Source organism: Aedes aegypti, unplaced genomic scaffold, assembly GCF_002204515.2.
Source record: "Aedes aegypti strain LVP_AGWG unplaced genomic scaffold, AaegL5.0 Primary Assembly AGWG_AaegL5_hic_scaff_568_PBJ_arrow, whole genome shotgun sequence".
NCBI lineage: Eukaryota > Metazoa > Arthropoda > Insecta > Diptera > Culicidae > Aedes > Aedes aegypti.
This window is the reverse complement of record NW_018736245.1, coordinates 1-9,514: the sequence shown is the minus strand read 5'-3', so window position 1 is coordinate 9,514 and position 9,514 is coordinate 1.

Sequence of the window (9,514 nt, the reverse complement as noted above, 5' to 3'; positions counted from 1 at the left end):
GGAACAAGAAGGCGTGGGGCGCAGCGAGCTAGGTGGATTGACCAGGTTCACCAGGACCTGGAGAGCGTGGGTCGCAGTCGAGGATGGAGAGAAGCGGCCATGAACCGAGTAAATTGTCGAAATATTGATGGCGAGGTTTTATCAAGCTAATTAATGTAAAACCAAATAAATAATGTAATTCTTTGGGTTTCCATCAGAGATTTCTCCAATAATATAGTCTACAAATTCTCCCTGGAGTTCTCTTAAGGGCGCCTCAAGTTCCCTGATTTTTTTTAATGGAAAATTTGGAAATTTTCCTATGGAAAAAAATGCAATAATTTTATCAGGAGCAGCCAAAGTGACGTTACTTGATTTTAAAATCAAATTTCAGGAACATGTAGAAGAATGCATTAGTTATAAACTCAGAGTTATTTTGAGGGTTCCATCTAATGCATGATTGTTACAGAGATCAAGAATTGAGAGATATTCTCAATTCTCTCCGAAATCAATCCCTGCCTAGTAGAGATGTAGACTTCCTAAACAGTACTGAAGAGTGCTACTTGTCACTTCTCAGTCCTTCTTCTTCTTCTTCTTTCTGGCGTTACGTTCCCAGAAGAGTCGCGGATCACGTGATTAGTGTTAGTAGTGTTTGACCCTTTGGTCGCGTTGCTTGCTCTTGCGAGGGCAAACGATGAACACTTGTTCGGCATACAATCCATTTATCGAATAATAACGCGAATCCGGTCAGGCGTGAATATATCAAGGATCGCATCATCAATTAAAGGTGACTCCCAGATCCTTACCTTATCCCACTAACCCAATATCCTTTCCATGACAACTATGGAGATGCAGAAGATTCTTCGGTCTCTAAAACCAATGGTTGTCTAACTAATATTCCTTCCCTTCCCCGATGACCGTAAGGACGTGGCCGGCGCCGTTATTGACTTCTAAAGTTTGAGCTCTCGATTTGTGCACATTGAAGAATGGTAAGCTAATCCCAAGCCCCATTCACTAAATCCCTGTGCAACTTCGATTGCTCTGGTCAATCATGGAGTAGCAACTACGAATTGTACGGTCATTTATGCTCATGCTCATGCTCATTCTTCTTTCTGGCGTTACGTTCCCACTGGGACAGAGCCTGCTTCTCAGCTTAGTGTTCTTATGAGCACTTCCACAGTTATTAACTGAGAGCTTACTATGCCAATGACCATTTTTGCATGCGTATATCGTGTGGCAGGTACGATGATACTTTATGCCCTGGGAAGTCGAGAAAATTTGCAACCCGAAAAGATCCTCGACCGGTGGGATTCGAACCCACGACCCTCAGCTTGGTCCTTGCTGAATAGCTGCGCGTTTACCGCTACGGCTATCTGGGCCCTATTACTTCTCAGTCCTGTAAGATAGTAAAGTAAGTTAGGAAACATAAGCTTGGTTAGCAAGAGTAAGCTAAGTTAGGAAAATTAAAATTAGTTATGAATAGTAAGCTTATCATGGATTTTAGCTCATCATTCGGAATTGAATCCAGAGAAAAATAAAAGTATCTCTCAGTCATCGCTTCCCGTGATATTTATTTTTCTTTGACATATTACACATAATTATGGACAAAAATTTAAAAAGGGACATCGACATTGGCAAACCATGGCTTTGCAAGACGCTGTTTAGCCCAATTCAACTCGATTACGCCCACCAATACAACTATCAGGAAGAGCTAACCCCTATCTTTCTGATAGTGGTGTTAGTTTGCGTGGGCGGGCTAAAAAGGGCTCAACAACAATTTTTCTGAAAGAAGGATCAAGTCCTCTTGGGCCCTTTTCAAATGTTTGCCCAGAATTGTTCCATATTCCAAAATATGCATTCTTGTTTTCGACTAAATATGCCGCAAGATAGGTATCAGAACCGCCAATACAATGGCCACGTCATCTGGGGAAAGGGTATCCAAAACTACCTGGCATGCTTTACTTCCCTTCCCAAGGAAGTCGTCACTATAACTTTTGAAGCGATTGATTGATCAACCTCTTGCGTTTTTGACGTTTTATGTTACTTTTTCGTTCAGGCAAGTTCTGCGATTCGAGATAAGCTGATCATAATTGGAAGCAAGCCAACTTTTGTTGCCACAGTCAACTCGTCTTCCCTTACATACATAGAAGTCACGCCATAAAGGTTTTCCTGAAAGCAAAGTTTTACTCTTTCAATTCTGATTTCCGCATTCAAAAATCTTACCCACCACGTCCGTAAGGTGTAAGACCCGGAATTCAAAGAAAGATCCCGAGTACTCTCTCCGCATACATCCATCAGATGAAGATCAGCAGTTTTCGTTATAAAGGATGACATTTCAAAATAATAATAAATAGAAAAAATATTATGTTCACATCGTTGAGTATTAAAATGACTTGTTGGGTAGTTTTGCAAAGAACGATTATATTTTGAAAGAATAATAAATTCACTAGAGCTAAATATTTCAGTCAATGTACAAAAAAACTTGTAAAAAGCTCATTTGAATGATCATTGAAATCCTAGATTTTGTCATAACTTCAAATTGCAAATAAAAGGATGTATGAAATTTAAAATAAAATTACATATTGAATTTGTTTATCGGCATATCGGTCTATTTTGCTCGAAGTAAGAGGGAGCATGGAGAAGAAAGCAATGAATACTAGATGGATAGGTAGCGTAAGGGAACGGCGAGAGAAATTGGATTAGATGTTGAAGAGGGCATACCATATAAAACAGTATTACTTGAAACGTCCTTCCTTGTGGCTAACGTCCCCTATGGGAACGGCTTGGATGTGTTTTGAGGAATCTATGACATTTGGTCGAAAGACATTTGGTCGAATGACGTTTGGTCGAAAGTAAATAATGGGACATTTTATGTAGTCTTATTTTTAAATTCAATACACCTTTTTATTTGTAATTTGAATTTATGCCAAAACTAGGATTGCAATGATTATTCATATGTGCTTTTTAGTAGTTTTTTGTACATTTACTGAAATATTTAGCTCTAGTGAATTTATTATTCTATTAAAATATAATAATTCTTTGAAATACTGCTCAACAAGTTATGTTATTACTCAACGATGTGAAACATAATGTTTTCTTTATTTATTATATTTTTGAATTATCATCGTTCATCGTAATGAAGATTAGCTCATCTGATGGAAGCAGTCGGAGAGAGTGCTCGGGATCTTTCTTTGAATTCCAGGTCTTGCAGATCACGGTTGTGGGTAATAATTTTGAATGCGGAAATCAGAACTCTACTTATGCCCAATTGGCTTATTGTGACCTCCAGCTTAATGATGATCCTCAAGCAAATATATGGCCTTGCTGACAGTGTTGATGACTTCGGGTGAATAACAGTTGTTTGCAGTAGAAGTTTGGATTATTAGAAATGAAAACTGTGCTAATTATATGTATCGCGTAAGAAAAGACGAGTTGACTAAGGTGAAAAAGGTTGGCTTGTTCCCATTAAAGATCAGCTTATCTCGAATCTCAGAACATGCCTGAGAAAAAAAGCAGCATGAAACATAAAAAACCGCAAGAGGTAGATTGATACCTTGGAAGAGCGTCCATCAAATTGATTAGCAAAGTTTTGCTAATCGCATATAGATTGTTTGTAAAATGGCTGATAACTTTTCAATTATTCAATTACTCTTGCATTAGCGACAAAATGCTACATACTATTTAGACTCACTATTCTTTCCACAAAATGTCGGTTCGACCAAATATCATTTGCTTTCTGTTTCAACTGCATCTATGACATTTGGTCGAATGACATTTAGTCGAACGACGTTTGGTCGAATGACATTTAGTCGAAAGTACATTTGGTCGAAAATAATTTTATTGCTCATAGAAGCATATGATATTTTGTTAAAAGGATTTTTAGTCGAAAATATAGTCGAATAGGGATTTTTTCAGTTTATTCTACAGAGTGTAGTTTTGACGATAAAACTCAGTGATAGAATCATTGGAAAAGGTGATGGTCTGTATAGTCCTATTACTAGAGGTTGCATATGCTGTTTACAAAATGATATTTGTAAGACTGAAGACCTGCATTGGTGTATTGGTATTTCTTAGACAAACTTCAAAGCTTCAATATGCGACATGCATAATTATGAAATTTCAGTTGATAACACAGACTCCCCCACAAACTCGACTTCTTGCGTTGGGGGCGTTATTTGATGTCATTTTTCTCATTCAAGCTTATTCTGCACGGAGACGAAATTCAACTCAATTTTGGGTTGTTTCAACGCAATTCCGTTGTTGAGCCCAATAACTCACTTTTGGCTAAATTTCCAAGGTCCCCACTAGGTAGTTTGGCTTTAATTCCATTAGACAAATATACTCAATTTTGGGTTGATTTAACGCAAAATTGAGTTCTATCGACCCAAACATAAGAAAAGTTGCATTTACCCAATTTTGGCTTATTGCGCCAAAGTACCCCCATTGGGTAGATGCAGCTCTCTCTATTTTTGACAACATTCGTGTGGTAGAAGGAGAAAACCGAGAGATTTTGGGTTGAAACTATAATCAATATACTTAATTTTGGGTAAAGTAAACTCAAAAATTAGGTAAAAATATTTCTCCGTGTGCGGGTCGGATGAATCGCGACAAGCTGATATCAAATGAAGGCAAATCAACTTGTTACATAGGTCAAACTCGTCTCATCTCACACAATACACAGGATTAACATTAACATTAACATTAGATTAATTCTCTTGTTTGATTATTTTCGATTGAACCAATTATTAACCTATTATAAATTGAATCCATCGACACCGTTTTCAAATCCGGCTTTTAGGACATTTGGTCGAATGACGTTTGGTCGAATGACATTTAGTCGAAAGTACATTTGGTCGAATGGACGTTTGGTCGAATGACTTTAGAAAATTTCGTCGAAACTTTATTTAGTAATGGTTGATTGAAAATTCGATTAATTCAGCATAACCAAAATCAAGCTAGAATTTTTGCTCAACGGATGATCTTAAGTTTATTTTGGGTAAACATATTTTTCATCTGAAGTCAAACACGAATATTTATACATGATAAATATTACGCTTTGCAACGTGGTGAATGCTTAAAGCATAATTACATTTTCCAGACAAAAATTTCATATATAGACGCTAGAACATATACTACTAGCGTCTATTTATGATAAATTATTCTTGATAATGTTATTATTCTGCAGCCTTTTAGAATTTGAAAACGGGACGTTTTGTTTCATCCAATTTTGTAGAAGTTCAAAAATATTTATGCTCAACTTTGAATCATTATGTAGAGTTTATTATTCTTTCAAAATATCATCATTCTTTGTAAAAAACCTCCTAAATGTTTGTGTCGTGCAGTTATTGAAATATTAAACATTGTTGAATTTATTATTCCTGTCAAAATGTCATCGTTCTTTACATAAAACTGCTGATATTTATCCAATGGCAATGTGACTTGACGAAGTGAACTAAAAGTATTAACCTATATAATTCGTTTTCCTACTAATTGTTGTGATTGTGACTTCAAGCTTACATTACATTTCTTGGGTAAACACGTGGATTTGAAGAATCTATGACATTTGGTCGAATGACATTTGGTCGAATGACATTTAGTCGAAAGTACATTTGGTCGAATGGACATTTCGTCGAATGGACATTTGGTCGAAAAGAATTTAATTCCTTTAAGAAGAATATGACATTTGGTCGAACGGACATTTAGTCGAATATTTCGTCGAATAGGAATTTGTCAGATTACTTCACAGAGTGATATTTTGATTTGAAACACAGCGTGTTTTAAATTGAAAGCGGTGTATGGTAGGTGCTATTACTGGGAGTTGTATATGCTAGAACAACAAGATAAAGTGCAAGGAATCTACATTGGTATGCTGGTATTTCTTGAAGAATCTTCAAGCCTTCAGTAAGTGACGAGCAATATTTCGGGATTCAGTTGATCACCCATACTCACCCACAAAAACGATTGACCCCTTGCGTTGTAGACGTTACATGATGTCATTTATTTTATTCCAGCTGATTCCACGAATTGGATGAATCGCAATAACAGATCTGAAATGGAAGCAAGTCAGTTTTGCCAGCTAAGACTTAAATATAATATATTATAATTCGTCCTTTGATTTATTTCGATTGAAATAATTATCAACTTATTATCCATCGAATCATCGATTATGTCATCAAAGCTACATATTTTCTCAAAGAATTTCATTTGGCTTGAAGTCACAATCACTACAATAATTCATCATGAGTAGGAAAAACGTTTCCTACATACAAGCTTTTGATGCACTTTCTCAAAATCTTTATTTAAGCCATTCAAATATGCCTCTTTATTCTACGTGTAAAAGTGAATTATATGCAGACAATTCTAGGTGACCAATTTATCTTTGCGCTATCAGGTTTGTTCTTACGAACGGTCGTAGGCAGCAATACTTTATACTTAATAAAGAATCCGAGCACTCACACTGAAGTTGTTATTGGATAAAGATCAGCAGTTATATATGAAGAACGATGGCATTTTGAAGAATAATAAACTCAACATTGTTTAAAATTCCAATAATCGAGCGACAAAAATTTAGGGGGATTTTTTTCAAAAGAATGATGATATTCTGGAAGAATAATAAATTCGACAGTCCTTGATTACCTTTACCTTCTACCCGCTTTCAAATAAAAAAATATTGATGAATAAGAAAATTTACAAGAATAATGTATCCTATATAGACACTAGAACATATATTAATTACGTTGTAGTGCGTAGGTACTAATACCCGATACCTTTGTATGTAAAATTACATAAAATGTTCTCGTTATTATTCAACAACAAATGATGATTCAGATTAATCAAAACAACAACTTTGCAAAACTTAGAAAAAAATCATCAATTTTACCAAATGATCGTTCAATAAACCATTTGAAAATAAGCTTTCAACCAAAATTTCCGTTCAACTCAACGTTCAGTCGACCAAAAATAAATGTTCCAAAGCAATTCAACCAAATGTCTATTCGACCAAATGTCCTTTCGACCAAATGTCATTCGACCAAATGTCATTCGACAATGTCATTCGACCAAATGCCATTCGACGAAATGTCCTAAAGCCCGAGTTAATACCATGTAGCGTCATAAAATAATAAATACTTTCGATCAACTTACTAAAATTTACGGGATTATTCTAGAGAATTCGAAAAAAATTCCAAGTCTTTTGTCACACTGGTAATTATAACCGCATAACGGTCACATTGTGATTATACATGAAGCCTCGTAATGTTGTAGCAACGAAATGTATATCAGAATTATTTGCTGACTATTGACCTAGTATGCGATATGAGTTGTACAAAAATATAGCCTCAAATAAGCACTTTTGAGCTCTTAGTCATTTAAAGAAATTTTAGTTTCCTCCATACTGCCATAAAATGCACCCTTTCCATTTACTCAATGCCTTCAAAACACAAAAAAACGGAAACTATTGAGTTTTTTCATGTAAAAAACACAATTTTTGTGAAATTTTATATTTTTCCTGAAAAGTCAAAAATCTTTAGCCTTCATTTCGTCCAAAAAGATTGAAAATCGGTCGAACGGTTCAAAGTTATAATTTTTTTTAAAATAAAAATTTTGCCAAAATCGCGATTTTTCTGGTCACCCTATTTCGGAAATGGTCACCCTAATCAAAAAATCCAAAAATACGTATATCCTTATTTCTGATAAGGAACAAAATAGCAAATTTTCACGGAATTCGGAGACCCACTAGATCGGTTTTTCATGGAATGGCTGTATAAAGATAGTTTGGGTTCCCTGTATCCTATTAAGTAGACGTTGAACTAACATTCCCTCACTTCCCCCAGCGATTGTAAAGACGTGGCCAGGTGTACAATGTGATGCTTGTTTGGTTTATTTATATTATGTAGAAAAAGACGTTGATCCAAAACGTTTTTTTTTTTGCGACAATACATATAGATTTCTCAAAAACCGATAGCATTGTACAGCCAGTTAATAAAGTCGTTAATGCCATGCTATGCTATATTCCGGACTAAAAAATACGCTAGACTTAAAGCGTTAGAAGTTTTCAAAATATCTATGAAAAATACTTATTAGAACGGGCCTTGAAAATGAGAACTTTTATACGGCAAAAAACTGAAACATTTTACGTGAAATGTTTCCCATACGAAGCAGAGTGTCCGGAATTTGAAGCTATCCGTAATATGAATCAAACGGTAAGATTATTAAAAAGGTTTATTTTTGCTGACCCGTTATTCATACGCCACTGATAATACGTAATGATTTTGATTTCCGCTAGAGTCTTGCTGTATTTTTTCCTATTTTTTGAGACAATCCATAGCTATATAACAGCCCATAATAACAAAAAAGCTCGGGATTTCATCGTTTTCCTCCTAATACAAAATCCCGGCCGGTCACGTAAATATGTAAATTGATCTGATCAATCATAAAACCATTGGCTAATTATCGCCGCCTCAATCGTTCCCTCTACCACTTGCGTCGTCGCCGCCGTTTTCCAACATTAGAGGCTTCAGATTTAACGAAAGCTCCCCGGAACACATGTCAGTTTATTGATGTCTATCACGCTGCAGGTTGGTGGATGGTGGCGACGTCAGTAGTTTACAGTAGTGTAGAATACATTTGAAACTTTTACGATTTTCATACAAAATCGTCAATTTCAGAGGATTAAATGTGAGTTATTTTGGACCGATTTAAATGAAATTTTCACAGTTGGATTTTCAACATATATTTCTGAGTTATTTTCCTACCACAGCAAAAACGGTTTGATTAAGTGAAATTTTTGACACATTTAATAATTTACGTAACTTAAATGAAGGAATTTTGTTAAAGTATCTTTAGACAAGTTGTAGATTTAGATGCGATGAACAAGTTTCAAAACAGCCTACAAAATTTATCCCTTTTGTAAAGAAAGTCAAGAAAGTTGCAAATGAATTGACCAATACTGCATATCCTCCCGGCAACTGGCCTCCACAGCGGGATTGGATGAAGCTGCTTTTCGCGCGAGTCGCCAGCGGTGTGGTTGATTGTCATCATCACTAGGCAAACAGCACACCAGAACACAGGGACAGGGCTGAATGGCCTGCAGCAGGTTAAATCGATGATGATGATGGCAGTGCAAACAAGGCAGCGCGACAACGACAATGAGTGGTGTGGTGAAGCGCCACTCGATTGGATCACTTAGAACGAGCCAGCGCGGATCGGCTTCTGTATCAGACCCGAAATTTCCACGCGGTATTCCTGCGATGGACTTACTGATCATAAAACAGGTCCACAAAATCTCAGGACTTATATTTTTGTTTGAAACATAGTTTGATTTAAATTGCACGATATAATATCGATTTATTCTTTTAATTCTTTATTAGTACCATTCCAAACTCATTTGGTAAAACAAAATTAAGCTAAATTAAGCTCTTTTCTCAATAACAGCCGTATTAAGAAAAGAGGATCAAATCTCCCTACTACAACAAAAAAAAAACAATTGCCACAAACCCGCCGTGCAAAATCGTTTCCCACGTAAATGTGCCGCACTTGT